The sequence below is a fragment of the Mustela nigripes genome, chromosome 15, assembly GCF_022355385.1.
Source record: "Mustela nigripes isolate SB6536 chromosome 15, MUSNIG.SB6536, whole genome shotgun sequence".
Taxonomy (NCBI): domain Eukaryota; kingdom Metazoa; phylum Chordata; class Mammalia; order Carnivora; family Mustelidae; genus Mustela; species Mustela nigripes.
In genome coordinates, this window is record NC_081571.1 from 57,594,766 (window position 1) to 57,605,905 (window position 11,140).

The following is an 11,140-nucleotide window of genomic DNA, read 5'->3' on the forward strand; positions in this document are numbered from 1 at the left end:
CTAAAAGTTCTCCCAAATTTTTTTGTGAATCCTTATTATAGTAAAATTTTGTTTTATCTCATCTGCATCTTGAATATAGTCATTCTGTTGGTGAAAATTCATTATGTTATACTTTTGGTTTCCTGAAATACTTGGAGATTCATAGATAATTCATTTTTGTATGTGTCTGTATCAGTCAGTTTTAATAGGTATGATCTCATTCTAAATTCCAATTAGAATTATTTTCCCAGTGAAAGAAATATTTTCCATATCTATAGTTATGATACATCTCTTTGCTTAAAGTTGTGCTTTCAACTTTTTTAAAAAAATGCAATTTGGCAAAAATTTGAGTGTTTTATTAGATTCTTCAAAACGCCAGCTTTTGATTTTACTGATCAATAAAAATAACATAGTTCCTCTGTGTGTGTTTGTGTGTGTGTGTGTGTGTGTGCGCGCGCGCGTGCACGTGCACAGATGAGCACACACAGCATGTATGCACATGTGTACTAGTAGTATGTACTCTGGCATGGAGATTTCTAGTCATTTTTTCCCTAAACACTTATTGAACTGCCCTGATTGATTCCCCAGCTCATTTACTCAATTTAGGATTGTCTAGCTCGTAGAAAAATAGTTCTATTTGGAGGACAGCTCCTCTGTCGTTGAGGGGTACCCTTCTAAGATTTCTAATTTGCTATAACCTATGTCTATTTTTATATTTCTTTAGTAATTTCAAAAAATTATTTTTTAATCTATATTTTTTGTCTATATTTTTTATCTATTTGTTAAATTGAATTGAGCTTGATGTCTGATATTTTTCCCTGTGAAAATAAGTATTTTGGGGGCGCCTGGGTGGCTCAGTGGGTTAAGCTGCTGCCTTCGGCTCAGGTCATGATCTCAGGGTCCTGGGATCGAGTCCTGCATTGGGCTCTCTGCTCAGCAGGGAGCCTGCTTCCTCCTCTCTCTCTCTGCCTACTTGTGATCTCTCTCTGTCAAATAAATAAATAAAAATCTTTAATAAAATAAAAAAAAAGAAAATAAGTATTTTGTTTAGTGATAATGATAATTTCAGCATGTTTTGCATTATGAACTGAATGTTTGTGTTCCTTCAAAATTCATATGTTGAAGCTCTCACCCCCAGTGTGTTGGTATTAGGAAATGTGGTTTCTTGGAGGTAATTAGGTTTAGATGAGGTCAGGAAAATGGGGCCTTCATGATAGGATTCTTATCCTTATAGAAAGAGGAAGAGACAACAGAGCTGCTTGTGTCCTGTGAAGGTGGCCATCTACAATCCATAAGGAGGACCCTCACCAGGATCTAAATCTAACAGCACTTTGACCTAAAATTCTCAGCTTTCAGAACTGTGAGTAATAAATATCTATTGTTTAAGCCACCTTGTATATGGTATTTTGTTCCAGCAGTCCTAGATAACTAAGGCATTCTGATAAAATTTTTCCCAAAACATTTCTTAAATGGCTTAAATTGTTATTTACCCTATTGACCCTGGCTGAAAAATCCTGTATTCTGTAGGAATCCTAAGGCTGACCTTAATTTCCTTAGACCTTCTTCTTCTTCTTCTTCTTTTTTTTTTTTTTTAAGTTATTTAGGCATTAGACTATATCTAAAATGATGAGATGTTCTCTACTTACAAATGACCCCAGATCATCAACTGCTTGTGCTGGGCAAGTTGCTAAACTCTCTGAACTTTAACTTGGCCCTTGAGTTATAGCAGTGTCCTTCAAAATTTAGTATGAATATGAATTATCTGGGTATCCTTTTAAAAAGCAGATTTTGATCTGGGATTTAAAAGGCAGATTTTTTTTTTTTTAAGATTTTATTTATTTATTTGAGAGAGAGAAAGAGAGAGGTCACAGGTAGGCAGAGAGGGAGGCAGAGAGAGAGGGGGAAACAGGCTCCCCACTGAGCAGAGAGCCCGATGCGGGCCTCGATCCCAGACTCTGAGATCATGACCTGAGCTGAAGGCAGAGGCCCAACCCACTGAGCCACCCAGGCACCCAGATTTTATATTTGGGATATAGCCTGATAAACTGGATTTCTAGCAAGCAACCAAGTCATGCTGGTGTTGTGGGACAGTTTGAATAGCAAAACAAATGTTTTCTAATTTCCTTGAGTTATCTATATGCATCAATTAAATGAAGCACTTGATATATAAAGAGGCAATCAGAAACAGTGACACCGATTTCTCATCTCCCCAGTGTCTCTTCTGTTTTCCAGGTGAGATTATCTCACAGGGCAGGTGTGGCTGGTGACAGGGTAATGTTAATAATGTACCTTTGGACCATAGTTTGATTTCAGCAAGGGTCCTGTTATAGTTTCCCTTTACCCCAAAGGGGATCAGCCTAGAGTTATAAATGAGACTCTATAATCATGGGAGAAAGCAGAATGTGCATTGCTGTTGTCTCATACCGTATTGTTTTTGGAGAGACCTGGGGCTTCATGCTTCTTCTCCCTTGAGTGGTTACATAAAAGCAGAACTTGTGTCTATTGACTTCTCACCTTTAAGGCCTGTTCATAAGAATGGGTGTCGTACTTCCTGGTAGCTCAGCAGCTTTACCTTGCTAAGTGACACAGATTTCCATTGCATGAAAAATACTTGTGGTCACATTTCCTTGACCAACTCAAAAGTGTTACCTGTTTTCTGATCAAGTACTTCTTGTTTGTAAACTCACAGGATACTTGTTCTCTTTTTACTTTTATTTATATTTAATTTTTTAAAAATTTTCAAAAGATTTTTATTTACTTGAGGGAGAGACAGAGAGGGAAAGAGCACAGAGCAAGAGGGAGAAGCAGATTCTCTGCTGAGCAGGGAGCCTGATGCAGGGCTCAATCCCAGGAACCCAAGATCATGACCTGAGCTGAAGGCAGACACTTAACCAACTGAGCCACCCAGCTGTCCCTATACTTCTTTTCTTATCTTTTAATACTGAGAACAACAAACAGAAAATTTAAGGTATTCCCTTTACAACCCATAGACTAAAATTCATAATTTGGATTTGACATATTTCCTCCAATATTGATGTATAGTCTTAAGTAATTTTTAGGCTTATACTTCTTTTATTCAGACATAGGTTGTAAATTATTTTTGGCAAGGTACAGCTCCTATACAATGATTTGTGGATACAGTGGCATTCATTTTGTATTTTTAATCAAATGAGTTTTAGTTTTAAATTTAGTAAACATTTTCCAATGATACTTTATTGCCTCCAAAGTACAGAAAGAATGATTAACAATTACCTGACAAGTTGGGCATACCAATATTAGATGGTATTGTTGAATTTTCTCTTACCTTAAATATTACATACAAAAAAGACAGAATATATCTTATGGTGATTAATTACTTCTACCGGATGTGTGTGTGTGTGTGTTTTCATGAGAGAGTCTAGTGTGCTTTAAGTAAGGAGAACTTTGGAAATAACTTCCTAAATGATAGATACTACCTAAAGTGATAAAATAAAATTTAAAATGCAGTCAAGAGTGTGAACACTTCGAGTGTGGTAATAAAAGCTAAAATGAGGTCTCCAAGTTCATGGGCAACCAAAAGAGAGAATACTAAAATCGATAACACATATGAAAAATTTTCAAGTAATAATAAAAAATAGAAGAAAGAGAACATACCATTTTCACTGGGGAACCAAAGACTCTACTAAATCCAGCAAAGTTCTTGAATCATCTCAACTAGTTTTTCAAAATCTACATGGAATTTTCCCAGATCTCACATCCTATAACCAACTCTTTAGAGAGCACAAAGAAGAGGTCATTAGAAAAATCTCATTCAGTTGGATAAGCTCGTGTCCTAAGCACTTTTTCATTTCATTTCAAATAACTCTTACTACCAAAATGTTGTTAGAATGGATGATAAATTGTAGAATAACCTACCCTGGGGCAGAAAAGGAAGGTAAATAGAACTAACAGAAATAGGAACATATCTTCCACTATAAGCATCCATATCAAAGTCTGTTTCGTGCTAATTTGGAGCAAGAATGCATGTTCTACTAAGCAACAACAAACAGCCCGTACCAAACTAAAGGGGAAGGCAGTGGGAAGAAAAACTACAATATTTGCTGGACTATGTCCTTCAGTGAAGTAGTCTCTGCTCAAGGGCTCAGTTCTTGACTCATCAGCATGTTCCCTTAAAAGCTTGGAGCCAGTCATTCTGTCTAACGCAGGCAAATCTGTCTGTGGTAGAGGTCAGTATAGATGGAAGCCTATGAGGAAATATACTCCCACGCCTTAATCGCCTTCATTTTTTTCGGGATGAACATCTGTTCTTGTCTTACAATCAGGAGAGCTAGTATCATGGGAAGTAAAGGCTTTTTCCTAGACTGGTCTGTTGCCCAATACCACATCCTGAGGTGCTGAGAAGAGAAAGAACAGCTGGGAAGATACCAGTGCCAGCTGTTAGAAGCCTGTTTCCATGATTTTTAAGGATCAAATGGAGGAAATTGGGTATGTTAGAGCTGCATGGAGACTTAAACTTGCAAAAGTTTCTTTAGAAAAATCAAAAGCAGAAAAAAAAACCCATATCTTACAAGGAATATAAGATAGAAATTACTTTGTAATGGGAAGAATATCATTCCATTTTTCATTCTGTAAATATACCAAATAGTACATAAACAGGATTTTACCCTAATTATGTTTTGCCTCTCTAATATTAGTTCTTATACTTTCAGTTGATAAGAACAGTGTTTTTTTCCCTCTCTATAATTTACATATAAATCAAAATCTTGGAGTCATTTCTGACACCTTCCTCTGACATTTTAATTTTGTTTTTTTTTTTTTAAGACTTTTTTTTTTTAAGATTTTATTTATTTAAGAGAGAGACAGTGAGAGAGAGCATGAGCGAGGAGAAGGTCAGAGGGAGAAGCAGACTCCCTGTGGAGCTGGGAGCCTGATGCGGGACTCGATCCCGGGACTCCGGGATCATGACCTGAGCCGAAGGCAGTCGTCCAACCAACTGAGCCACCCAGGCGTCCCGAGACTTTTTTTAAGTGATTTCTATACCCACCCAATGTGGGGCTTGAATTTAATATCCTAATATCAAGAGTTGCTTGCTCCATTGAGAGAGCCAGCCAGGCACCACTTAATTTTGTTTCTTTATCACTCTCATGAGATTCCTCTGATTCTATCTTCATAGGTATAACCATTTTTCCCTGAAACAATTCTGGATACTGTCGTTAACTGAATTTCCTTAAAGCAACGCTTTCTAAACTTTCTCTCTCAAAATCCTTCAATAAATTGTCCTTGATTTCCAGGTAACATATTAAATATTTTTGTATTCAAAATCTTTCAAAATTTGTATCAATAAATTTTCCAATGGTATATTGTCTATACTTCCTTTACATAAAATCCATGTTCTATGCAAACTGAAATATTTAATATGGCAAGAAAGACCCTTCACAAGTCCATCTGTCTAGTTATAACACATATACTCTTTGTTCCAACCAGGTAAAACTCTCCAATCTTCTTCTAATGCTTTCAGATAATTCATGTGTTTGTGCTTTTGCAAAATATTACTCCCTCAAATATCCTCTTTCCCTCAATGTTTGAATTCCAAGGCTTAAGTTAAGAACACCCTGGGGAGAAAGTTACATGTGAAAGAATGAGACTGGGTTACTTTCTTATATCACACATAAAAACTAAAAATGGATTAAAGACCTAAATGTGAGACCTGAAACCATAAAACTCTTAGAAGAAAATACAGGCAGTAATTTCTTTGACATTGGCCTTTTTTTTTTTTTTTAAGATTTTATTTATTTATTTGACAGACAGAGATCACAAGTAGGCAGAGAGGCAGGCAGAGAAAGAGAGAGAGAGGGAAGCAGGCTCCCTGCTGAGTAGAGAGCCCGATGTGGGGCTCGATCCCAGGGCCCTGAGATCATGACCCGAGCCGAAGGCAGCAGCTTAACCCACTGAGCCACCCAGGCACCCCGACATTGGCCTTTGCAACATTTTTCTAGCATGTCTCCTCAGGAAAGAGAGACAAAAACAAAAATAAACTATTGGGACTATACAAAAATGAAAACCTTTTTTACAATGAAAGAAACCATCAACAAAATTAAAAGAAACCTACTGAATGGGAGGAGATATTCACAAATGTTATATCCAATGAGGGGTTAATGTCCAATATATATATATATATATATAAAGAACTTGTGCAACTTAATATCAAAAAGCAAATAATCCAGTTAAAATGGACAGAAGACCTGAACAGACATTTTTTCCACAGAAGACATACAGATATCCAAGAGACACATTAAAAGATCTCAACATCAGTAATTGTGTGGGAAATGCAAATCAAGACCCTAATGAGAAACTTTATACCTGTCAGAATGGCTAGAATCAAAAGGACAAGAAACAAGTGTTGGCAAGGACGTGGACAGAAAGCAACACTTGTGCACTATTGGTGGGATTATGAATTGGCCCAGCCACTATGGAAAACAGTATGAAGGTTCCACCTCAAATTAAAAGATAGAAATACCATATGATCCATTAATTCTACTACTGAGTATTTACCTAAAGAATATGAAAACACTAATTCAAAGAGATAGATGCAGCCCTATGTTTATTGCAGCATTATTTACAATAGCTAAGATATGAAACAACTGGTCTCCATTGATAAATAAAGAAGAGGTGTATATATATCTATATCTATATCTACATCTCTATCTCTATCTATATCTATATCATGGAATGGAAAGAAGAGGTGTATATATATCTCTATATATAGATATATGTATCTATAGTGGAATATTATTCAGTCACAAAAAGAAAGAGATCTTGTCATTTGTGACAAGATGAATGGATTTAGAAGGTAGAATGCTAATTAAAATAAGAGAGAGAAAAATAAATACCATATTACTTCACTTATATGTAAAATCTAAGAAACAAAACAAATGAATAAAACAAACAAAAAGCAGAAACAGACTCATAAATACAGAGAACAAATTGATGGTTGCCAAGGGGGATGAGGTAGGGGTTGGTCAAATGGATAAGAGGAATTGGGAGATACTGGTTTCGGAATGAATCAGTCATGAGGATAAAAGGTACAGCATAGGGAATAGAGTCCATGGACTGTAATAGCATTGTATGGTGACAGATGGTAGGTACACTGTGGCAAGCACAGCAGCGTAGTATATAAATTTGTTGAATCACCTGAGACTAATACAACATCTTCTCTTCCCAGAAACTCCTTCAACTCCCCATCAATTTGTGCCTTCAGTAGTTAGTGGTGAGAGAGCCCACGGGCTTTGAAATGAAGCCATCTTTGTTTTGAGAAGCACGACTCCACTCCCAGCCTGAATTACATGCTTTCAAGACATTGTAGGCATATATATATCACGTGCGTAGCACTTGACATTGTAATTCTCTCTTCATATCACAGTCCCAACCACCTGGCAGATGACTACATTAATACAGGAACCATATTTTTTAAAAAAATCTTTGTAATTTAATATTTAGTATTTTGCCCTGCATATAGGAGGTGCTCAATAACTGTTACTGAATATGAATTGATGGCTTTATTTCCATCAGCTTGATGGAAATCTTTTTGAAAATCTTTTTTCTCTCAGCATCCTTCTAAGTCAATCCCAAATCTACACAAATATTTCCTTTTTATATTCTTTCATTTTAAAGTTATCTTTCATATGGAATCATATTACAGCTCTTTTGGAAGTCTACACCAGTCATCTTCACTGATTTCCTCTCAGTTACATTTTAGTTATTTCCAAAAGAATCCACGTATTGTGAGCATGATTTCTCTGTTTGTATTTTTTTTTTACAGAAACTATTTGCTTTTTTCATACTTATTATGTTTGTTTCATTGGCCCACCCATTAATATAAACTCACATGTTCATCAAGAAGTTGATACTTATTGGTCTGTATTTCTCAGACTAACATTTATGATCTTTTACCTGGATTTGATTCACACTATGACCTTATAGTCCTATGGTACGGGAGAAGTGAAATAATAAATTTTACCTCTTGCCCAAGAGTTTTACACTTTCACCTATGTGTTTTTCAACCTCATTTATGGATATAATCCCATTCTAGGAAATTATGCTGATAAATATGGTTAATTTTACATGAGGGTTTATTTTCTTTACTTCCAATAAATATTTAGGAATAAGCATCTGTCAATAATCACCTGTCATGACCAAGGCATGCAGTTCAATACTAATCTCTACTGGTTCTCTCCTCCGTATCCCCCCTCCCTTTTTTTTCCCCCAAAGTACACATCAATGTCTGGCATAATAAACAGTTTACTTATTTATCTTTCCTCATTGAAATATAAGGGCCATGGAGGTTGGGACATGAGGCTATTTTGTTCATTGATTTTTTTTTTTTTTTTAGGATATTATATTCTAGAAACTTGAACAGTGCTTGATGTAGAATAGTTCTACAATAAACATTTGTTGAATAAATAAATTCATTTAGTTTTTTGTTATTTTTACTTATTGCTAAGCATGTCTTCTACATATTGATCATCAAATGCCACTGTTGTCTTTCTCTTATTGATGAGCTGAATTTTTAATATTCATTTACATATTTCCCTGCCCTTCTTCTAGCTGGTTATTTCCTTTTCCTCTCTTGAGTATTCATAGTTTTTTCATTATTTATGCCACTAGAAAGAAATTTTAAAAGGAACTTGGATTAGAGAAAATAAGTCAATATTTTCTTACATCTTGTGAAGAAAAAGCATCTGATAAGGTTTAAAAAGTCTATAAGCCAAAAAACACTGCCCATCTCAGAAATGAGCTGGTCCTATCCTTTTTGGATTTAAGTGAAACACAGTAGAGTGGAACACCAGTTGGTACGCAAGCTGTGGAATCACTGTTGGATTTATTAACACAACGGCCATGCTTTCTCCTTAGGAACTATCATCGTTTTTGTAATTATAGCATATTAGGTTAATAGCATGGTTTTCATTCACTGTTGATAGTTTAGGACTGGTTATTTTCAGTTCAAATGTGCCAGATAAAATTCAGTATTTCATGGTGCTTATATCACAATACATAAAACAGGATAGACATTTAAAAAATAATTTTTATAAATGTTTATGAATATTAAAAAAAATTCTGACTTTTTAATACTTGATCACTTTGAATGACACCATTCAGCTTGAGTCTGATCCAGCTTCTTTCTGACTTTCTGACTCAATCCAGTCAAAACTTTAAAATTTAAATACCAGGATCCAATCAAATTGGTTTCCTTACAAATAACTTAAGACTTAGCCACATGAGATGCGGTAGGATTACACTGAACCTTTGATGAGGATTTATGCTCCCAAAGCATAGCAAAGGCAAATAGTTAAAGTTAGACACATTTACATGCATACCCAGAGGTAACAAATCTTCAAGGGTGCGAGTATAGGACATAGAGGATTCCTATTTGTTTCTTTGCCAATTTCGCGCTATGTTTCTTCATTCAACCCATAATTGCATTGCTAAAGATTCCACTGTGGCAAGTGAAAGGATGAATGGAATTTAGGTCTCTTTTGTGAGCTCTAAGAGGAAAGAGAAAGGACACAGTAAAGCTTTTATTGACCCAACTCCAAATCCAGTGTGTCTAACTAGGAAATTGTTCATTCAGATGAAAGCTAAAAAGCATCTCAGCCTAATGTGGCTGAGACAGCAAAATCAATTTTGAACACAACGGCTCTGTTTAGTAACTGTTTAAAGGAACAAAAAAGGGCCTGCACAAATTAGTAAGTGATATTAAGTATAAGACACATATATAGCTTATACCGTATATCCCTTTTATAATATGCTATTTTATAAATACTAATTTACTGGTGAAGTAAAAATGTGTATTTTCTTCACCCATTAAAAAACAACAAAAAATGCTATCTAACCAAAACAGTGGCTCTCCTGTAAGGTATTTTTAATATCACAATTAATTTATGCCTCTGACCTAACCTTTCTTTCCAAAGACAGGATGCATTTACTCTCCCTATGAATAATATTTTATCCCACTCCTCTAGCATAAATAATTCTTATCCAGATTTAAGGATATGTCTTCACCTTTATTTTGTTTTTTTATTGGCTGATAGTTTGCTTAATGCCAATTTTTAAAAAGGATAAAGCAATATTTAAATGGATTTTTATAACTCATTCTAGGATGAAAGTTTTATTTGGAAGAAAGGATTTTTAAGTGATTGATTACATGATGCTATGAAAGAAACACCTCAATAAACATCTACTTTTATTGGATTTCTTGGACATTGAATCAGAGTTTGTTAGTGATTGTCTAGCTTCCACTGTGAAAACTTTTTTGGCTTTAGAAACAAGCAATTTAACTTGTTTCCACTGTACACCTCTTTGTTATCCATGGTTTGACAGATAAGCTCTAGATTTAGTAGTTGTCAATCAATATAAGCCTTTAAAATATCATTATCTAATATCACTTCCTCATACTGTCTTCTTACAGAAAATGTCATCTCACCTGAGTATGTTTTCATAGTGACATACTATATTCTATATTTCAACACTTTTCACTGGATTTATATTAGGGAATGAGGTAATCACTGAAAATCATGCTTTTTTTCTTTAATGGCATATATTTGATATATTCAGCTTGGTGAGCATTTCAGATTTCAGTATAAGATAACCAACAAGGCTTTAAATATTTGTCAAATAATGAGTTTACATTTACTTACATCAGAAGGAATCTGTTTTATAGATGTCAACATGTTATTGATTTCATTAAATAAAGACCGTCTGATAGGCTACACTCTGTACCAACAAAAAATATCACAACAACCGATTCAATTGAAATAGACTTATATTGTATGCCATGCACATTTGCCTATCTGCACACAAGTATAAAAGAGTAGATTATCTTTCCAGCAACTTATCTAATATTATCTCTAAAATCACCAGCATATACTAGACTATACTGAAGTGTCTGCCATGTGATCATTATTGTAGATAAAAGAACTGATTTGATTGTTTTAGTTTATTGAAGATTCTACAGCCAGATACAATGTGTTGTGTAGTATTAAGCTGTTTGCATCATCACGGTATGTAGTTTTATATTAATATGTTAGGAAATAGGAAATGCACATGTAAATTCATTTTAAAGGTCATAATGGCATCTTTATTTCAAAATAGGTATGTGCAATTTGATATTTTCCCACTATATCTT

General features: G+C 34.8%; 1 long non-coding RNA gene across 1 annotated transcript in view; it reads left to right on the forward strand.

Annotated features, from left to right (window-relative positions):
- LOC132002580 (uncharacterized) overlaps nucleotides 1-1,333 on the forward strand; it is a 132,422-nt gene extending 131,089 nt beyond the window's left edge. Inside the window, exon 4 of the long non-coding RNA XR_009399952.1 lies at nucleotides 1,214-1,333. This is a non-coding gene — a long non-coding RNA (uncharacterized LOC132002580). The remainder of the gene's footprint in view (nucleotides 1-1,213) is intronic.
- Nucleotides 1,334-11,140: the final 9,807 nt, after the last annotated feature.